The 24,132-nt window shown below is 36.0% G+C and overlaps 1 protein-coding gene across 1 annotated transcript in view; it reads right to left on the bottom strand.

Moving 5' to 3' along the window:
* The window catches only part of LOC122810404, a 2,461,722-nt gene that overhangs the window by 1,166,877 nt on the left and 1,270,713 nt on the right, over positions 1-24,132 (bottom strand). The gene's annotated exons all lie outside the window — the stretch shown is intronic.

Raw genomic sequence — 24,132 nt, 5'->3', positions numbered from 1 at the left:
AATGAAATGCAAAACTGAAGGCACATGGGATGAAACTGAGTACAGATAAGACAGTGGTAATCACAGCAAATTGGAGAAATCAGAAGAAGCTGAGAATTGAGATAGAAGGGAAGATGGATGTAACATGCAAATAGCTTCAAGTATCTGGGAGGGGTGGTGGAGAAGAAGTGAAGTCTGAATGAAGAGGTCAAAGCTAGAATCAGAGGGGCTGCAGCCAACTGGCATAGAGTCTCAGGTGTAGTCTATGACAGGAGAATGCCAAAGAAGCTGAAAAGTAAGGTGTACAAGACAGTGGTGTGACAAGTACTACTGTGTGGTATAGAAACCTGGGCAGTAAAGGCAGAGCAGATGAAGAAGCTAGAGGTGATGGAATGAAGTGTCTGAAAAGGGTGGTGGGATGCACATTGTGGGACAAATGAAGAAATGAGGAGATAAGAGCAAAAGCCAAAGTAGCTGCAATTGCAGAAAAAGATCAAAGAGAACAGATTACGGTGGTTTGAGCACATGGTTAGAAAAGCAGAAGACAATCTGGAGAAGAAGACTTGGGACTGACAGTAAGAAGGTAAGAGGAAATGAGGACATCCGGCAAAGAGGTGATGGATTGTATGAAAGAAGATGTACAACAGTCAGGTATGAGTGTCAAAAAATGTAGGAGAGGGCACTGAATCGAGAGAGATGGCGACAGTTAACACAATTCCCCCACCCCATGAGAAAATGGGGAAAAGGGGCTGATGATGATTTTGATGATTGATTTAAAGTTGTACCAGATAAAAACGCTAGTGCTTGCAATATTACTATAACTGGAAATGCACAAAAATAAATGAATCCACAAAGACTGGGTATTACAAACACAAAAACATCCATAATGGCAGTCTAATTAACATAACAACATCTAAAAAAAATATGTGTAATTAACTCATAGGCATAAATATATATATATATATATATATATATATATATATATATATATATATATATATATATATATATATATATATATATAGTTTCACTTCAGAATCCTGAAATATCACAATCCTGAATTTCAGAAAACTTCATAATCTGGAAGTCCAAAATCCTGAAAATTCAAAATCCTGAAAACTCAAAATCCTGAATCCCAAAAGACTGAAAACACGCAGGATACATATACTGACTATAGAGAACACAGGCCAGATTACATTCCACCAAATATAAGCAGGGGGCAATCCCCCCTGCACCCCCCCAAGAGGGGGCTGTGCCCCCCACACCCCCTGCTACTTAAATATATCAACTCCAAAATTGCACTTCACTACACTATCATGACTTATGTTGTAGTATAGCAAGTTAAAAGGGAATGTTACTAAGGTTACAACAGGCAAGCATGAACACATGTGATGGTATGTCTGCCATTGTTTTCTGTGGAGTGCAATCTTGGAGTTTATATATTTAATTAGCAGGGGGATGGGGGGTGCTGGGTGGGCTTGCCCCCCTGTACATACTTGGTGAAAAGTGCTATTCTTTGTCTTGTATGTGTTTCTCTGTGTCCTTGTACTGGAATACTGTCATGTTTTGTGTCCTGTATATTTTCAGTATTTTGTGATTCAGGATATTTAGTTTTCAGGATTTTGAATTTTCAGGATTTTGGGTTCCGGATTATGAAGTTCAGGATTGTGATATTTCAGGATTCTGAAGTGAATATATATATATATATATATATATATATATATATATATATATATATATATATGGATTCACTATGTAATTTGAAAATACTGAAATCCCGAATTTCAGTATTTCGAAATTACATAGCCCAAGACACCAAACACTGAAACCCTAAAGCTACGAAATTCAAAATCCTGACGCTATACTACAGGTACAGCACACACAAACACATACACACCAACCCCCCCAACTCAAATATAATATCCTACACTACAGATAAGAATGGGGGCAAGCCCCCCTGCACCCCCCATGTGGGGAGCTGCGCCCCTCCCACACACCCCCTACATATATATACTAATTCCGAGATTGCACAATCAGACTTACACAAGCAACTCACTCCCACACATTATACACACCCTCGCACACACACATCACAGTCAAAACACACACTGACAGACACTAAAGCCCCTAACCAACAGACATACACATACATACATACCCAAACTCACATCTTACCATTCACACACCACAACACCAGAAGCGCCAATTCAAAATCTCCATACTTCGGGATTTAGAATTCCACGCTTCTGGCTTACTGCTATTTTCAGACTTTGGTATTTTAATTTCGAAATACTGAAATTCGGGATTTCAGTATTTTGAAATGAAAAAGGGAACCTATATATATATATATATATATATATATGTATATATATATATATATATATATATATATATATATATATATATATATATATATATATATATCCATATAAATATATATATATATATATATATATATTTACATTTATATACAATTTATATACATATACATAAATTCATAACTTAGCTGATTTCAGCTTCAACACTGGTAAGACTGAGATGTTCTCATTCAACCCAGGGGGACAGTGGCATGAAATTTAATGTGCCAATAAAGTTTCCTATACTCAAGCAATTCCTCTTAGTCACCACCACCTAGGACTTATGTTATTTTTTTTTTTATTTCAAACTTGAATTTCTCAAAGCCCACACATTTCATTGTGTTTAAAAAGGGCATTATTAACACATTTAGTAGAAATGTCAGAAATGTATTCATATATTCTTTTCTTAAAATTCTTCTCTGTTTTCCCAATGTAAAAAACTGGACAGGTGGAGCATTTTGCTATGCATATTATAGCTTTACTTAAACAATTTATATCTTAATGGTTAAGTAAGATACCTTGATCATCCCCTATGCTCATACAATCCCCTTCAAAATTATAGTACAATGACCACATTTCATGGTTCAGTTCGGTGTCATTTCTGGTGGTTCAATTTGGTGTCAGTCTTGGTGGTTCTATCTGGTGTTGCTTTGACTGACTGTTCCTGGTGGTTGCATTTGCTGTTGGTCCATACAACACATACTTCATTTGGTTATTAGTTTGCATTATGTGTGTGTTTGCCCAGTTTTTACAATTTGTAGAATTTATACAAGTTCTTGTGGCCCATGTCATGGCTGGAACAGGTTATTTGACAAACCCACTTACCCCATTAATAAATTATAATTAAACACACAATTATAAAAACTACTAGTATGCCATGACAATCAGAGCAGGAGGTAATGTGCTTAGATCCATAATGTGACAATGCTTCATATGTCCAGAACAAGATATATGAATCATCTTCTGACCATTGTTTTAACCACGTCTTAACTGCCAGAACAATTGTCCAGTCCTGGCAGTTTCTCACATAAAAAGAGTGTCAAGCATTGTGGGCAGTACAGTGGCACAGTGGTTAATGCTCCTGCCTCCTAGCTGCAGGGTCTGGGGTTGCATCTATGTTTTTATGTATTGTCTGGATGGTGCCAGCATACTCCATCTGTATATATAAAGGGAATTTTAATGCATGCATCAGTTACATATGACATCAATAAGCCAAGCTTTTAATATGACATAGATTTGTAATGCAGCATGCTTATCATCACTATAAAGGAGTCATTTGCTTCATGGGATTAATCAGGTTAAAAAATATTTTACTGTATTTTATTTTATTTATATATGCATGCATGTATGTATGTATTTAGTTAGTTAATTAGTAAGTTAGTTATTTGCATCTGGTATTTGAAAAGTCTAATGGGTTTCTATGAAAGATTCTTTTTCAGCAGAGGATCAGGTAGAAAAACTCCAAATGTATAGGTATACTAAAACATTAAAAAGAGGGAAAATATAGAACCTATACATAAAATGACAGAAGAGGACAAAACAGTAATGGTAGTATTCCTCTGGTAAATATTACAGTCAATAGTAGAGAAACAACAGTGACATAAAAGTGTAATAATTCTGACTTTAAGGCCACAGGCTAGAGCAATGCTGCTCCTTCTGTAATTCCCCCAAACCATCCATGAAGCGTTTTACAATCTGAATGCTTAACCTTGGTATACTTTGTGAAGATTATCCATGAAGGCATAATCATTAAGATGTATTTTGATATGCCTAATTAGATGAAATGGCACTTGTGAAATAACTAAAATATTTTATAAACATCATTTTCTACAGAGGTTTCACTCACGTTCCTGCCATGTAGTAAGGAGAACTCTTTATCCCACCCATTTATTATCCTAATATCAACATCTTGGGGGGGGGGTTGCAGATGCAGCGGATTCAGATTTGGGCTGCTGGACTCAATAAACCTGGATTCCTAAGGCTGCCTCCCAAATTATTAGATGATTCCCTTTGTAACTGATCATCCATAGATTTTTGACCTAATGAAATTTTGTGATTTTTAATATCAAGAGAAAGACAGAAATATAAGGCGGAGGAAATCGTGGAAGGAAAGATGGTAGTTTGATGACAGAAGTCATACAAAGAAAAAAATTTTTAATTAAAAAAATAATAATATTTTGAAGAACAAAATGTTACTGTTATGCCCTCAATGAAACATTTCAAAAGAAAGAATTTCAGTAAGAACAGTCATAAAATATAATAGAATTAAAAAGAAGAACATGACTGTGATAGTTTCCAATGTACATAAGGGCTGTTAATCTGGGATACTTCAAAAGAAAAAAAAGAATTTTAACATCGATTTCAGCAACAAATATATTCGCTGCTACCACCACAACAACAGATAGCAGTATTGGCTGTCTAATAATTTTAGTCCTTCTAATACAATGTTTTAAAATTTGTTGTGGATAAAACAAATAACTTAGAAATATAGAAATGGCAACTGTCAGTGCTGGTTTAAACTGTAATAAGCATCAGGTATATGTTTAGTTGAGAAACCATAGTGGGCTATTCCTTTTTAAATAAAGACTTGAGACAGAAAAGTCTTTTCTCATATAACATATGATTTCATTCATAGAATGTACAAGGTTGATTGTTTCAGTGAAAAACCATTTTGTAGAAAATGCTTTTCTGAAGAGATAGTCTGTTCTTTAACCTGCCCTGTAGTGCTAAGCTACTGAGAAGATGCTGAAGGTCATGGGAGTTATTTGACAAGTGTTACATCTCCTGTAACAGACAAAGACACAACCTGAACACTCATTTTGTGGTGCCACTTTGAACCTGACTCTAGTGGCAAAATGTTATTTTTATATAATGGAAAACCTAATAGCTATGTGCTGAAACACGAATCTTCGGGTAACCGTTTATAATGCTTACACTACTCTGAGATCCTAACGTCCTTACTCAGATCATGTATCTCTCTTTATTTGTATGCCTGGCTGGACATGATATCTTTTTATATCAAAAAATACTTCAGTGTGTTATGTATTTTAAGTGACTGCTTTGAGAAAAGCAATGAAATAAACAATAAAATAGTATAGTTAAATATCAATTAGCTAAGCACAGCCTTTATTGAAAACAACAGTCAGGTATTATTAATACCTGCACGATACAGTATCTGAGCGTTATCAAACATAAGTGTCCAAACTTTATATAGTTTGCTTTATTTTCTTTTTTATATTTTTTCTCTAGATGACACTGAATGTTTTAAGAGTTTTTTGTGAATGGGGTTGTTGTTGTAGAACTTGCCCCAAGACAATGACTGTGTAGTCACAGAAAAAAATGTTCCATTTTGATGTTAAATACATTTTCATACTTTACTGCCATCAGGTAATGACCCAAGACTAATTTAGACATCCATTTGCCAGTGGGTCATAATTAGAGTTAAGGTCCATTAAAACTGAATCATTATTATGTTTTATTTTATTATTGCCTATTCGCTTTACAGTAATCATACCATTCAAAACCATCTTTGCCTCTGACTTGTGTCTGCAGATGACATGGAATAATTTGCACATAATCTTGGTGTATGCCCTAGTTACCTGTTTATTTTATTCATCCATTCAGTTCATGGAATAACCTGTATAGCTGTTACACAGTATATTTCGGAATTATCGCACTGTTAAAATAATTGTTAAGTATGGATAAATCTATCTTATGCAAGTATATATAGAAATAAAACTATTTTGAAACAAAATTAAGGAATCTTATGATGAGGATAGCAGTACTGATAGGCATAGATGAACAGAGGAAAGACTTTGAAACATTGTAAACAGAGCAAAAATCTGTATGCTATAAAATCCTACAGGGAGACTTTACAGATGAAGGATCAGCCTTATGATGTAAATGGTTATGATGTCTGAAGGGAGGTTCAAGGCTCACATAAGAAAGGTCTTCACAGATGAAACTGGGCTGTAGCTGAAATGTCTTTCATCATGAGCTCTACAAAGACAGGGCAGAGGAACAGCAGAATTCATAATGTATAATAATGTTTATTGTAGAGATGAGTGTATTAGCCTATTTCAGAATTAATCTAGTATTAGTTTAGTTAATTCCACATTGTTGTAAAAAACACTGATAGAGTAATTCTAGCTAGAAGACTTAATTCCAGAATTACTAGACCTGTTTTTTTCTTTTGTTAAGATTCTAAGTGAGAGAATGTTGTCCAAGGCAACAATTAACCATACCTGTGCTGTTGGTGGAGTACATGTGTATTGTCAGGTTGTATGAAATTAAGTGCAGTCCTGTCAGCTGACTGCACTCATTTCAAACTACATTAATCAAATATTGCTATTCTGCCTGACTCAATCTGCTGCATACAGATCTTAAGTTTTAAAGCGCTCTGTTCACATTTTTGAAATTTTAAGCTGTGTGGCAATACAGTAACAATGCACATATTTAAAAGTGTACCTGTATAATATATACAAATGATAATGAAGATGGCATTAGGCATAATAAAGCAGACTATAAGGCTGCTAAAATGTACTTGTTTATTAATAGGAATGAAGTTACAAAGTAAGGTTGACTAAATTCAGAAACATATTACAGAGTTCAGAACATAGCCTGATGTATTAACTACCATGCAAAAGATTTCTATGTATTTAATGCACTGGGAAGCAGCACCAATCAGAGAACACATTAAGTGACTTTTCATTAATATTCACAAGTTGCATGACTCGTCTCAAAAAGGTACTCCAGACCAATATCCATGAAAAAAGTAACACTCTATATTCTATGATTTCATTAGCTGGCTATCGTGAATAATAACAATAGTACTAGAACTAGTGCTATACATTGCACCATTGTAACCAGGCATATCCAACAACTGGAATGTCAACAGGGGTTCCTTATTAAAAGAATACAGGGCTTAAGTAACATGTCCTATACATACTTTCTCAAGGCCTTACCCAGTATTCTGTCTCCTACAGGCTGTTAAGGGGAGATCTATGCCTGTCATAGAAGGCATTGTTAGACCCTACTCTGATGGACCTCCTGAATATCCAAAAAACAAACAGCACCAGAATTGTCTATTCCAAAGACTTAAACCTTACTTATGATATAAATACGACTTGCTGAGACAGACAGGTATGGACCCCAAACACTACCCCATCTCTGGAACAGTGCAGCAGAGTTTCTCCCTAACCCAGTTCAAGTATAATTTTGATAATTGGATGGGGAACAGGACATTCATCCTGGTTTGGCACCTTTATATCTAATCAACACAGGCAGCCTGTAAATGGTTCATCTCCTAGGCCCCTGCTTGTAAATGTTTCATTTCCCAAGCCCCTGCTTACATTTGCCAAGGGTACCAGAACTTGTCAGAGATTTGGGATGCATGGCTAGGAGTAAAATGACCCTTGTGGGCATTAGCCTAGTAGACACCTATGAACCTATACATATTTATTATTATCAGTCATTTGTTCAGTTAATTTGTAACTCCATGAACAGCTAGCTATATGATAAACTATATTCTGTTATTAATTACTGTCTCTCTCATGAGCTATTGCTCCCCACGTCACAAACGAACTTTGTCTAAAATGAGAAGAGTCAGCCTGCAGATTGGTTATAACAACTACTGCTTTTCTGGGATTCATATTTAGCTAGGAAGTTTATCTCTGACACCAGAGTGTGGGGTTGTGCTGAATGCATTTGTGAGGTCTAGCTATGCCATTCTCACTTTTTGTCCTCATCCATTACTTCAGTAACTTTTCCTGAAGAAGTTGACCAGGTTAAGTAGGCAGGACCTGCCCTTGTTGAGTCTGAACTGGGTTTGGTTGAATTGTCTAGATTACCAGTACCTTTATATATTAACTCCATAATGACCGTATGGCCATTTCTATTGGCTTACTGTCTGTGTCAGTTGAAGCCCCACATCTGTGCAGGGGAAGTACTGCTGCTGGCCACCATTCACCGGGCATCACATCTGTTTTGAGGCTGACATACTTGGATCAGACAAGATATGTTTCAAGCTGATCAGTAAGCAGACTAGTATGTTATCTCACTCAACAAATGTAATATTTTTGTACTTAGATAGCAGCTTGAGAACATGTTCTTGCATGATTTGAATAGGGAAATGGGGGGTTCTATGTGTAAGTATATGATCTGAGAATATTGGAGAGAATAGGGGGCTGAAGTGTGAGCTAAATATGCCTACAGGTAGATTGACTTTATGTTGAAGGGTGTGGGGGGCAAAGAATTTTTGTTTCAGTTTTGATAATCCTAAATGTAACCTGTTGGTTTCCATTTGTGATTATTTTTTTTCAGATTATTCAGTTTATGATGGTAATTGCCAATGAATTTGCTCAATGTTTTGTGTCTCATCAGTAATTATTTATGATATACTCATGGACATACACACACACACACACACACACACACACACACACACACACACACACATATATATATATATATATGCATGTGTGTGTGTGTGTGTGTGTGTGTGTGTGTGTGTGTGTGTGTGTATATATAAATATATATATATATATATATATATATATATATATATATATATATATATATATATACACATATGGGTCTAGGACTATTCACTGAAAGCACATTTCACTGAAACGCATTTGACTGAAAGTTATATATGGCATTTTCCCCACTGTTGTGCACCCATGGAGTTAATATATATAGTAAGGGGGGTGTGGGGAGCACCGCCCCCCCACATCGGGGGGTGTGTAGGGCATAGCCCCACACATATTTTAAATATTTTGAACTATACACATGGATACTTGCAATTCCCATAAATTACTCTTTTCTAAATGTAATATATATCCAAACTATGTGGGGGGCTACACCCCCCAATGTGGAGGGTGGTGCCTCCCATACCCCTTTAATATATATACTAACTCCAAGGTCGCATAACAGTGGGGAAAAGGCCATATATAACTTTCAGTGAAATGTGTTTTAGTGAATTGTGTTTCAGTGAAACGTGCTTTCAGTGAATAGTCCTAGACCCATATATATATATATCTATATATATATATATATATATATATATATATATATATATATATATACAGATAAACAGATATAGACATATAGCAATCATACATGCACATTACATTTGTCAATTATTTAGCACTAAAACATAGTCAAAGGGTAAACATTAATGTTACTTTATTTAGGTTTAATAATAATATAGATAAATATTATTGGCAGATTTAGTTTAACATATGTCAGAGGACTTAACAGGTCTCTCTATCATAGAGAAGCTATTTATTAAATGATAAATGTTTTTAAAGGTCAGTTTAGTATGTGTAATGGTCGTTCACATAAGTTCATATTTTCTGTCCCCTATTGATGCATATAATTGTTTATTCATTATGGCTTCATTACATGTAGAGTCAGATAGCTGATGAGGTTTATGTGTTTTTTGACTGATTACCTCTTGAAGGAGATGAGCGGTTTTCTAAACTGGTACAAAGTGATACAAAGAAGAGCAGCCTGCAAGCAACTAAGACACACATATTGGTTGTGAGAGCTCCTCTAAAAAGAGATAAGTGTGGAGAAAGATACCTTCATTACAACCCCTGCAGGTGCAGAGCTACAAAAGGATATTTAAGTTACTGCTGACGATCTGAAACAACAGAGGGATGAATATTTTCAGTCATTTACTGAAGCTTTGAATGAACTGGTTAGGTTTAGTCTTCTCAAATTAGTGCTGGGTAAGGGTTTTTCCTCTTTACTATAGGATCATTCTGGATAGTGCTCTGGAATGCTGGGTGTCAGTAATTCAGATAACTTCAGTTTTCTCATATGACCCTAAGTGAGGAAATAGACAGCAGTAATTCATATCAATTAGATACAACAACAGGTGATACAAGTTTATTGATTTATTACCTTAAGTCGTGACACTACTGCGGTAGTGGTGCTGCGGTAGCATTGTCGCCTCACAGCAAGACGTTGTCACGTCTTCTGTGTGGAGGCATGCGTGAATGGGCGTGCCTTTGTTGAAGGTTGTGCGTCAGGGCTGGTAACTCAGCACGTAAAAATCCACTACCAAACGTTAGCGGACCGGAGTTCCGCTGTGGCGACCCCTAACCGGTATAAGCTGAAAGACACAACAACAACAACCTTAAGTCGTGACACTACAGTCAGCAGTTGTTTAGGAACAAAATTAGAGTAGGGATTATGTGGACGTAATTTATTTGATTAACTTGGATAGGGTCCAAAAAATTCTAGATTCTAAAGTACCAGTCAACAAAATATTTGGCTAATGCTTTTATGATGCAAGGTAGAGAGCAATCAAGGAATCTGAGGGTTACGGTTTGGGATAATTGGGTATTAGGTTTCATTCATTTTATGGAGGTCATCACTGAGAAAGACTATGGTCATGCTTTCCCATCATTCAAATATTTCTTAAACATTAGGGAAGTACTTTTCATAAAGGGTCGACTGTCTCGGATATGGTGCTATCAAAAATTTAGAAAACTCAAGGCCAAAGACAAGCATCACAAGTCTCTTTAGCGAATGAGAAAATAGAAAGCTCCGCAGAGACGCTTATACTCTTAGGATTAGAAGTAGATGTACCTGCTTCTTAATTTTGAATATTGCAGAGCAAATTGGTTAGCCTTTTGCCTTGTATTTAGTCCTTTTTGTCAGCAAAATAAAAAAAAGTTACAGACACATTAATTATGGAGCCTTATGGTCTGTTGAATTTTCCATGTAGGGCATTGCCCTGGAAGGATTTTTATCGGATCTCCTGCAGGGTGGTCACAAGAAAACATCACAGAGTTAGGGTTAACAACAGGCTGAGTTAAGACCTCTACTTATGGTCAAATGTTTTTGTCATATTTTAATGGGGATAATTTTGGCAAGATAAACGGGTGTCAAATGATGCTTTGCAACTATTTACATATGTCATGGGTAGGGTTGCCAACATTTCATGTCAGGAATGCTGGACATGTACGTGGAAGCAAAATGCATGCAGAATAGAGGTATCTGTTAAGCCCCCCCCCCCCCCCGAGGGGATTGTCATACAATATTACTGTGTGCAATCAAACATTTATTTATTTTATTTTATTTTTATTTATTTTACATTTGTTAACCGGGATGGTCCGACTGGACACAGGTCCATTTTCAGCGGAGGCCCTGGGAGAAAAGCTCCATAGTAAGTAAAATTTTACACGATATGTTAACATACAGTATACAGAGAATTGTCAAACAATATGTTAAAATACAGCATACAACAGAAGACATGACAAGACCTATATATACAGGAAACAATAGTTGAACATGGTTAATAACAAAATAAACATACAAATTCAATCAGCATTAGGAGAAGACCTAGACTGTAGTATATATAACAGTAGGTATATTAGGAAGTGAGGTATACAAGTGGAATAATTTGAGGACTTATGTAATACATGGACATAGCCACTTATTCTTTAAGTGTGTTCTAAGTGAGGTTTAAAAGTGAGAAGAGGTAGGAGCAGAAATCAGGGCAGGAGGGAGATTACAAGAGGTAGGGGCAGAAATCAGAGCAGGAGGGAGATTATTCCAGGTTCTAGCTATGAACACAGAATGTTAAAAATCCCTGTGTCTTGAGATGCACCTCTCCAAAAAACGGAAATTCAGCAGCTTAGTCCGACAGGCAAATACCACAAGAAAAAAATGTAAATAAGTCAACGAGGTCTAAAAACAAACTGGAAATTTATTATACAAATGTAAAATCCAAAAAAAAATATCCAAGGTTGAGCGCTTTCACTTGCTAGATAGCAAACTTCTTCAGAACAGTGTAAAACAGAGCTCTCAACATTTAAATAAACTTTTTGGCGCCAACATGCAAAGCACTTTTCTTAAAGGCATAAGACACCAATAAGTTACACAGTTGTACATAACCTAATGTCATGTCATACAAAAGTCCTCGATCTGTATTATTCTTAGTATGAATGAGAACACAATGCAACATGCAATCTAAGAGCTTAAATTTAATATATTTTATATATATATATATATATATATATATATATATTTAAAATTCCTATTTATGTACGGAATAATTATTTCAGACATATTCTGTGTAAGCTGTCCTATGAAAAATCAAACAACTAAACGATATGTAATGTCCAGTGTATATAACTGACCTAAGGCTAACAAGTCAAAAACTATAACTAAAACATGCCATAAATATGTTATAAAAATGAAATGATAATTGTTGGTGTCTTATAATCACAAAATAACTTCTAAAAGTACCAATGAACCATTAATTCAGCCCATGACTAGCAAGGGTTTGATAGAAATAACATAATTAAGTCCTGGTGGGGTTGACGAATCGAATAATACCTGCCACCAATACTTTTTGTATGATAACAGGCCCTTGAAGTCACCCCCCCCCCCCATATCTATTCGAACACTGTCAATAATAGCGAACTTAAAATAATGCTTGTCTCCACATTTTTTAATATGCCTGTAAAGGGCATTCCTTTCATCTTTTGTCATTATACTATATAAATGAGAATATATCCACTTATTTAATTTCCTCTCCGGTTTTCCTATATACAATCCTGAGCATGCCATGCATTTAGCCATGTATACGATCATCTTAGTACAACAATTACCTTGTTTAAATTTAATTTTTGTGCTGTTTATATTCTCAAATACTAAACTTTTTTCCTGGAGAATATAGCTGCACTGTTTACAATTTCCACATTTTTAGTATAAGTGTCTTGTGATAGTGGTTTTAAATTACTTTTCTCTAAATATTTCTTAATGTTGTACCCCATCTTGAACAAAAATATACAAGGAAACTTAATTTAAGTGTCATGTTTAAGGACTCCATCAGGGACATTACTAAGCAAGACAACATTTGTAAACGGTTAAAAAAGAAGAGTACATTCATACCCCCCATGCACCCTATTATATCAATCTATGACAAATCTGTTACACAACAGGTATATAGATTATACAATCATATTAGTGGAAAAAGGATTAGTCATAATTTATCCGTGGGTGAACAAAGGGCCCTTAGTGATTTAAGGAATGATGACAGTATTAGGCTAATGAAACCCGACAAAGGGGGTGGTATTGTCATTTTTGACAGTACAGTTTATTCTACTAAATTATATGATTTATTACATATGCCGGGGAACTATGAAATTGTCTCCTTGAATGAGATAAATATTGCCTATCGAAGGATTTACATTTAGAAGAATTTCTGATTGACAACAGAATTACTACAGACACTTATAATTATATTAAAGTGGAATATCCCAAGCTAGCATATATAGTGGGAATTCCCAAAGTCCATAAAGACATAAATGACTCCCCATTTAGACCTATTATTTCGGGCAGTTACTCCAAAACCTTCCATATGGGTTCATTTATTGATTTTCACTTGAAACATATCTATAATAAAATTCCACATATGATGAAAGATTCATGGGAATTTTTGAAAAAATATCCTACATTTTTGAGAAGAAATAATTTGTTATTTGTAACCATAGACATAGTAGACCTTTTTTCCTGTATTCCCAAAACTGAAGGTTTAGAAGCATTTGCTAATAGTATACACAAATATGCGGACCTCAAATGGGACAAAGCATGCTTATTAATGGACATGATGTCAATTGTTTTTGAACATAATTACATTCAATTCAAGGGAGAACTCTTTAGACAAACCAGGGGCGTTGCTAAGGGAGCAGCATATGCTCCCATTTTCGCCAATTTGGTCATGTTAGATTGGGAAGAGAACAAGGTGTTTAACAGTCAGTTTATGCAATATGTTAAATATTATTCCTGTTATCTAGATGATATATATATATATATATATATATATATATATATATATATATATATATTATGGGAAGGGAGTTCTGACCTTTTGGATCAATTCCTAGAATATCTCAATCAGAGTAGTAATTATCTTAAATTTACTTCGCATAGGAATGATTATGGTGTACCCTATCTGGACACGTGTTTCTAAAATAGGATCTGGGTTCAAGTCAAGAATTTACAGAAAGAATACTTTTTCTAACAGTTATTTAGAATTTTCAAGCAACCATCCCAGGAATAGGTTTATTAATATATATAAGGGGCAGATTATGCGTGCCATTAGAATGACTTCTGTGTACAAAGATATGATAGAGGAAGTAGCATATATAATGACCATGTTTAAGGAAAGAGGATACGATGACAAGATGATGGCTAGAGTTAGTCAGTTGGTCATTCAAGGATGGACAAGTAAATACAAACCTTTGTTGCGTTTATATTTTGAATTAGGGGTGACTGATGACACAACAGCACATTCTTTAGTGGATAGCTCATCATATGGGAAATGTTGTGTGTTGGAATATGGACCATACATTGGTAAAGTTAAGAACATTTTGATCACTAACTGGAATATTATTTCTACTGATGAGGAATTAGTCAGTATATTAGGAACAGGACCCAGATTTGTGTTCAAGATGGGGTACAACATTAAGAAATATTTAGAGAAAAGTAATTTAAACCACTATCACAAGACACTTGTACTAAAAAATGTGGAAATTGTAAACAGTGCAGCTATATTCTCCAGGAAAAAAGTTTAGTACTTGAGAATATAAACAGCACAAAAATTAAATTTAAACAAGGTAATTGTTGTACTAAGATGATCGTATACATGGCTAAATGCATGGCATGCTCAGGATTTTATATAGGAAAACCGGAGAGGAAATCCAATAAGCGGATATACTCTCATTTATATAGTATAAGGACAAAAGATGAAAGGAATGCCCTTTACAGGCATATTAAAAAATGTGGAGACAAGCATTATTTTAAGTTCGCTATTATTGACAGTGTTCGAATAGATATTGGGGGGGGGGGTGACTTCAAGGGCCTGTTATCATACAAAGAGTATTGGTGGCAGGTATTATTGGATTCTTCAACCCCACCAGGACTTAATGATGTTATTTCTATTAAACCCTTGCTAGTCATGGGCTGAATTAATGGTTCATTGGTACTTTTAGAAGTTATTTTTTGATTATAAGACATCAACAATTATCATTTCATTTTTATAACATATTTATGGCATGTTTTAGCTATAGTTTTTGACTTGTTAGCCTTAGGTCAGTTATATACACTGGACATTACATATCATTCAGTTGTTTGATTTTTCATAGGACAGCTTAGACAGAATATGTCTGAAATAATTATTCCGTACATATATATATATATATATATATATATATATATATATATATATATATATATATATAATATATTAAATTTAAACACTTTATACTAAGAATAATACAGATCAGGGACTTTTGTATGACATGACATTAGGTTATGTACAACTGTGTAACTTATTGGTGTCTTATGCCTTTAAGAAAAAGTGCTTTGCATGTTGGCGCCAAAAAGTTTATTTAAATGTTGAGAGGTCTGTTTTACACTGTTCTGAAGAAGCTTGCTATCTAGCAAGTGAAAGCGCTCAACCTTGGATATTTTTTTGGGATTTTACATTTGTATAATACATTTCCAGTTTGTTTTTAGTCCTCGTTGACTTATTTACATCTTTTTCTTGTGGTATTGTCGGACTAAGCTGCTGAATTGCCGTTTTTTGGAGAGGTGCATCTCAAGACACAGGGATTTTTAACGTTCTGTGTTCATTTTTTGTTCAGTAGTTCTTCGGAACATTAATTGTGTTGGTTCTTTCAGGTTCTAGCTATGGAATGGGACAACACAGCTTTGCCTGCAGTATTGTCAGCCCTAGATATACAGAAGAGGGGTTTGTCAGAAGATCAGAGAGGACGATTTGTATTATAGTGGGTGAGAAGTTGGCCTAGTGCAGGTTTTTTTTCTGGATGTGCTACCACATTGTAGGTAATGACTAATTGGTGATAGATTAGCAGCTGGGGAAGTTCCAGACATTGCAGTTCTCTTAGAGCCTGGCAATGGAGGGTTCTAAAGGTGGAGTTGTTTGCAAACTTGGCGATTTTATTATAACATGATTCATGTCTGGCAAGGTCAGATTTTCTAAGCTGGGTAAGAACTGGAGCAGCATATATTAGGGTAGACAAGAGGTGAGTTTGGGCTAGGGTAATCCATGCTTGTTTCAAGAGGGATTTCCTATGCCCATATAGTGTTCCCATTTTTTTATGGACTTTTTTGATAGTTTGTGAAATGTGGATGTTAAAGTGTAGATTTTTATCAATTTCAATACCTAGGAGTTTGGTATTGTCAGAGGGAGAGATAATAGTGCCATTTTTGGAGGAGATAGTGAAGGATAAAGGGGTGGAAATGGTTTTGTTGGGGGTGAACAGTAGTAATTTGGTTTTATTAGGGTTTAGGATAAGTTGGATCTGAGTGATTCAACTTTCTACAGAGCTAAAGGATTCCTGGGTGAGTTGTTGTAGGGTGGGAAGTGATGGAGCTAAACAGATAAGAGTTGAATCGTTAGCTTATTGTATAAGTGAAGCATGCTGTGTGGTGGCATGGAGATTACTGGTAAATATGGAGAAAAGAAGTGGGCCTAATATGGAGCCTTGTGGTACACCTATCGTAGTTGGGAGTACGGGGGATAGTACACTTTGCCATTGGACAGATTGTTACCTATTTAACAGATAGCTTTTAAACCAGGCTATATTGGAAGGGGCAAAGGATAGGTATGTCAAGGTGTCTAGTCATAGCTCTCAGCCTTCCATGTCCAAAATGAGGAACACTAGCCCTCATAATGTGGAGCAAATGGGCAAAATGTGGAACACATACTAATGGCTTACTAACAACTTCAACTAGGAAGGTCATAGGATGGTTAAAATATGCTGGTTTTACTTATAAAGAAGATCTTTTAATGAATTAATATGATTAATTTCTATTTACAATGGATTTCACTTACAAAAAGTCCTAACACTGAATGTGTGACAGAGTCTTTCAATGTGGAACTTTGAGGAACTTCGAGGAACATGAACTTTTTAAAACCCTCATAATGAGGTACACTCGAGAGGTATGTGTCTAGTAGTAAGGAATGTGAAACCATATCAAATGTTTTGGAGAGGTCTAGAAATATTGCACATACAAAGTTATTATTATTTCTATGTTGGTTGATCAGATTGGTGAAAGAGAGCAGAGAGCAGGTTGTGCTATGGTGTTGTCGGAAGCCATGCTGTGTGGGGGAGCAGAGATGGTGTGAGTTTAGGAATTGTGTTACCTGAGAATGTATACATTCCTCTAGTATTTTAGATAAGGGGGATAGAATGGCAATGGGGCAATAATTTGAGTATTCATAAGAGTTTCCACCTTTATGTAGTGGAATAATGTATGATGCCTTCCATAGCTGTGGGACATATGCTTCTTGTATGGAGCGATTGATAAGAATAGAAATAGGGCAGGATAAGGATTCAGCAGCTATTTTAGGAAGTAGGCTCGTAGATTGTCAGCAGCAAGGGTGGTAGGTTTCTGTTTTAGGAGGTGTTTAATTGTTTAGGTGGGAACAGGTGAGAGCATAAAGGATGGGATGTTGTCAGGGCATTTGGTTGGGTTATATGTAGGGTTGGTTTTGGATAGTTGGGAGGATAGTGTTAAGATGGATTCTGTGAAGTGGTGATTGAATTGGGAGGCAATGTCCTTATTGTCATATATGGAGTTAGGAATTAGGAGTGGGAGTGGTAGTTTTGCCTGGTTTTAGGAAAGAATTAATGGCATGCCAAAACTTTTGGGGATCTTTTGCATATTTGTTTTGGATACGGAGAAAGTAATTTTGTCTATGGAGTTTAATTTGTCTCTTGGCCTGATTTCTAAGTTGTAGGTAACTTTGTTTGGCTAGGCTATTGTTGTCTTTCTTCCAAATTCTCCAAACCTTATCCCTTGACTTTAGAAGGGGTCTAGTTTCCCCAGTTAACCATGGTGCATAGTTTGCCTTGGCTCTTATTTTCCTAATTGGTCCGAATCTGTCAAGGATATTGATGAGAATATTGTTGAAGTAGTCAACAGCTTGGTCTAGATTTAGGGTTTGTAGTGCTTTCCAGTTACTATGTTTTATAATACTGTTTAGTTCTTGTATATTTAGTTTATGATCATCTTTGACTTGTCTAAAAACAATGGGTTTGGCTATGTTGGTACGTTTCCGCAGGAGGAAGGTGGGAAGATGGTCACTAAGACCATCAGGAAGGCATCCTGTCTGATAGTTTTTTTGGGGGCAGTTAACTAGTGTCCAATCTAGAATAGACTGTGAGTTTTTTTGTCGATTCTAGTGGGTTCTTGGATAAGTTGGGTAAAATTGTAAAGATTAATATGGTTAGTAGGGTTGTTAGAGGTACAGGCTGACCAATCAGTGTTCAGATCACCTAGTAAGATGGCTTCTTGGGTAAGATTATCTGTGGCCCATTGTAACATTTCTTCAATGATGGGAGAGTTATTACCTGCGGGAATTTAACAGCAGGGAATTATGATAGTTTTTATTTCATTTATACTTAGAGTTGTACCTAAGGTTTTGGCATTTTGAAATTTAGGTATGGGGGGTTGTAGAGGTTTGATGCTGATTGTCTTTTTGTAGAGGATAGCAACTCCACCTCCCTTTTTGCCCACTCTATCCAGTTTTAGGATATTATATCCTGGTGGAAGAATTTCTTCATTTTGGGTACTAGGTTTTAGCCAGGTCTCGGTAATGGTTAGTATGTCAGGGGAGTAGTGAACTATAAATGTGTGTAGGCCAGAAAGTTTGTTAGAGATGCTTCTGATGTTGACATTCAGAATCAATAGGTCAGAGATTTGCCTAGCAGAGAGTACAGAGTTTTGTGGTCCATGGTTTGGGTGTATGTCTCCAGATATAAGTAGATTTTTTGGTGATAAACAGTATGTATTTAATTGTGTGGATTATGTCTATGTTGGATCTAAATTATGTTTTTCTAGTGCAAGATGGTGTTATGTGAGACTTATGAATGTGTAGGATTAAGCTGTCTTTAAATGATGTAGAAGAGATAGGAAAGAAAATGTGTGAGTGTATATTTGTTCTTGTGTTCTTCAATGTCAGTGACAGTGTCCCTTAATTCTGGACAGTTGGCAACCCTAGGGAGTTGGCATAAGGGCTTATTTCAAACGGCAGTGTTTTTCAGCCCACATCCTTGGTCTACAGATAAAAGAAAGGAGGGTGGCCTAATGGTTAAGGTGTTTGCCTGACAAACACAAGGTGCAGGGTTTGAGTCTCACAAGGGATAATTGGCTAGGCTTAAAATGGCTCGCAAGGGTAGTTAGTTTAGTACTAATCTATGAACCTATGAACATTTTCACAGCTAATACCTGTCTTTGGTGTCATTGTTTCTATTGCAGAAACAGCAACGCAATAAGGAAGTGATTTTTAGATCATCTAATAATGCTGTGGTTCAAGTTCCGATCAAAAAGTCTCCCAAATCAGCGTGGTTTCAGTCTCTTCTAAGGATACTAGTGCTACTCTGTTTATACATACATTTTTCATTTTCATACCAGGCGGTCACTATGTTTAAGTCAATTCTCTCCCTCATCTGCAGGTGTCCACATTCAGGCAGCTGGCCTCCAATGGTTGAAACAAGTTCACTGACCAGCAATTTGACTGAAAATTGACTGAAATATGTTTTCACTGAAGAACAAATGATCAAAAAATGTAGTCCAGGTGGTGGGTGATGGTGCCATTTCTGAGGATATGATTTGCTAGGGAAGTGAGTCTAGAATATCATGTCTGGATTAGCAATGTCCCCATCATATCACACTCCCAAATCTGTTTATGCTTGTGTTTGCATGCCAACACTGATTCAATGTGCATGCTGTTTTTTTTTTGTTTTCTCTATCTGTGTGCAGCCATGGAGTTGATATATAAAATTAAGGGGTGGAATGTAGGGGGGTTGTCCCCCTGCAAATACGGTGTTTTATGTTTCACTGTTTTCTGAACCTTCTACTGTGCCCAGTAATCTAATATAAACTAAACTGTGAATGGCCTTTATAATGTGTATCTTATAATTTGCTTCAACTGTTAGCAGAATGTCTCATGATTTTTCTTCATAATGCGAACTCAAGCAAAACATATAAATATTTATAAATGTATGTGCATATAATATATTCTACTAATAGTATTAATTTAATCCAGGCTGAAAATGGGTCCCTGTTATAATAATCCAAAGTATTTATTTTTTTATCTGGAATAGAATACAAATAGCCCTGATTAATAACGGGACCATGACAGATTGCATCTATAGCAATGAAGCATCATTAACACTTACAAATAGGATCTTGACTATGGATATTAAAACCATTACCCAGTACATGGATTTACATTAGTCTTCTCTGTAAACATTGACAAACAGCACAAGGCAACTCAAGGTAGCCAATGACCACTATAAAGTAAACATCCATAAGCAGCATTATTGCAGACAGTCTCTGGAAGAGCAGATGTATAAACTGACTGCAAAAATGAATGGGCAATTCTCTGACGGATACTTTCTGCCCATCATGCATATTCAGAGTGAGATAACCATTTGTTTGACCAGAATACAAGCAATGTTTGGCAAAAAGAGATATTGCAAATCATATGTATTGTGTATTCAATAGACTATTTGCTAGAAATAACCCAAGGAAGCAAATTGTTTTCTGGCTTAAAAGACTTAAGAATGTGACAGGACTAATTAGCCACCTGCTACTCAGAATGGAATGAATTAATGAACTGCTTCCTGCAGTTCAAGGTTTGATTCCTTCGGCCTCTATTTGTCTTGACTCTGAGCAAGTCACTTATTCAGGCAGTGCTCCTGAGTCACTGCTATAAAAGAAAATTCATATCCAGTAGGCTTAACCAGTTAATTAATAAATACTTTTCTCCACAGCTTGGACACCTCATGATTTCTAACTGCTTAGGGGTAAGCTGTCATGATTTCATAGTAGGGTACATATGTTTACATATTTAAAAGAAGGGATTTTGTCCTGCTGTGATAGCCACTGGAAGATTGTCTATAGCATCAGTATAAGGGTGAAGGGAAATAAGTCTGGTTGTTTCCCTAAGTTAGTATGTCGAGTAAAGCCAAGCTAGACAGACAGGCTATGAGGTATGTATAGTGTGCTTGTTTTATTTAGGTGTCACTGTGGCAATTTTCCACATGTTGTTGTCATGCCATAACCCAATAAGCATAACATTGCTGTGCACATTGCATCATGTATGTATTTACTACTATTGTGCACTTCTCCCACAGTTGTACATCCTCGCAACCACGTCACTTCTCCACAATGCATTCGGTGATTAATATCAGTTCAGTGACATATTGGTCTGTAAATAATGTTAACGTTTTAAGGACCATGCAAAGTAATCACTACATTATTTCATAACTACAGTTATTCTTTTGCAAACATGAAGGGGACTGTAGCATCACATGTTACAGCTTTAAGACATGTGGAAGTGTTTATTGAGTACCATTGACATGTGATCTTTGCCACAGTATTTGGCAGTCAAAGTAAAGACCTCACAGAGGCTGGTAACACATCCAAGTTAACTGACTAATTAGTCGTTGTCCTGACATACACTACAAATCTTATAGTGTGGGAGTGAGGGATGTGCATTTACTTGTTTGTCTGTGTTAACAAAAATGATGGCATGATCCATATAGGATACATGATGAATTCCACACTGTGTTTGTGCAAAATAGGAATATATTAGATTTTTTTTTCAAACTTGATTTCCTTATTTTCTCAAAGATAATGCACTTATTTCTGAAATATCAAGTAATTATGAGGAATAAAAAGCTACTCCTTAAAATAAGTAGCACCCTGATCAGTAAGACACACTACATTAAGTTTGATATGTAGCAGTTAAAGGAAGCCAGTATTAATTTTAAATAAAGTTACAAATGTCAAATAGCATTTAAGACATTAACATGAAAATATTTAAACATTCATTTTGCAGCCATATGAATATTACTATACCCCAATGTTTCATTAGTGCTCCCCTCAACAAATTTAAAATATTTTTTAAATCATTAAAGCATAAATATTTAAACATTCATGACACACAGGCATCAAAATGTTACCACACCCTGATGTTCCACTGGTGGTCCTTTCAGCTCTCACTGTTATGTGATACTATTGCATTTTCCCTCTGATCACATTCAAAATGAAAAGCAAACGTAAATAACACTAATGCTTCTCAGCAACAAGAACAATAAAAATGGATTATTTGTTAGTCTTAATTTATGTGCCAGAATTCTATCTCCCCACTAAATACTGTCTCTGTTGTATAACCCACTCCCTTCCATATTATAGCTTGAAATGTTTCACTAATCTAAGCAACATCTTTGTTTTTTACTCATCCAATGCTGCTCAGCCATATCTGACTCCTGTAGCAACTTTATAAACAACAGGCACCATCTGCAGAGTTTACTAGTTAAGTACCATGCATGCACCACGTGCACTACTGCAGACAATTTGGGGCCACCAATCCACCTGCTGTTTGTCTTTGGGATGTAGGAGGAAACTGGAGACCTTCATGAACACAGGGAAGAGATGTAAATTCTGCAGAGGAAGTGCCCCACCCGAAAATTGAACCTGAGAAACTCTTGCTGTGAAGTGCAATTTTCTAAGCCACTTCTCATCTGTACATTTCAGTTGTGCTGATGACATTACTTCTTACCATTTCTAATGTTTTGAAGGTTCACACTTAACCCACCTAGCTATCACAAGCAACAAAACCATTTTATGAAATCTATTATCTTCTATCCAGACACCCTGAAAAGAAACATATTTAGTATGTCCCTCTTATAGATGACTTCCCATATCCATTCCTTCAGTACCCAAATTCTACACTGGCCCATCACATTTTATGGTTATCTACATTCTTCTCCTCCCATCTCTAGCATAAATTCACTGAACTTAACCTTCCTGTTTTAACTGCAACTTGTACCTCTGATGCAATAATTTCATTTGATGGCCCATGGCCGAATCCACCTCATACCATTACACATAATCCAAGCCTCCTACTCCTCCTCTCAAACCTCGTTGTCTACCGGCTAGCATGACCTCAACGTCTTTATACCCTCCTTACTTGATCAACTCTTCCAGATCATTATTTGTACCACCGATACTCCCCTACTCTCTCACTCACCAGGACTCCTTTCTGAAACTTGCATAATGTCTTCCTTTACACATTCCCCTGGCCCCCCCAACTACAATTCTTTGCACAACAGTTTCAGTCCCTTAATATGTCCACCACGCCTCTCTATCTATAGTTGTACCTACTTTAAACAATTAAACAGGGACATTATTCCTTGTTCTGTTATCTTCCTTCACTGAGTCACCTCTTTCTTGGCCTCCTTCCTTAACACCTCCCTCTGTCTATTGCTTTCTTCCATTATTTCAGGCACCCTATACCTCCAAAACCAATCGATCCTCTTAACATCATACTCGGTTTCCTATCAAAAGCCCTTTCATTCCTTCTCACCCTCTTCATCTTTCATATCCTTCTCGTTGCATTTTTTTATTGCAGTCATCTCACATTGTCACACACCCACTTTCGTAGTCTTTTTGCTATGGATCGACCACTGCATATCTTTCAAAGTCATGTATATTCCGCTTGTCTTTTATGTGCACATGCAGCCTAACCTTACTAATATTCTTACCTTTTTATGTGCACATGCAGCCTAACCTTACTAATATTCTTACCTTTTTATGTGCACAAGCGACCTTCGTACCCTTTCTCTCACAAAACTGTCACATATATTCGTAATACATCTTAAAAAGTGGAGTATATATATGTATATATATAGATAGATAGATAGATATATATATATATATATCATATATATAT

This window comes from Protopterus annectens, chromosome 8.part1, assembly GCF_019279795.1.
Source record: "Protopterus annectens isolate FY-2018-M chromosome 8.part1, PAN1.0, whole genome shotgun sequence".
Taxonomy (NCBI): domain Eukaryota; kingdom Metazoa; phylum Chordata; order Ceratodontiformes; family Protopteridae; genus Protopterus; species Protopterus annectens.
The sequence above is the reverse complement of the archived record's forward strand: the minus strand, read 5'-3'. Positions and strand labels throughout refer to the sequence as shown.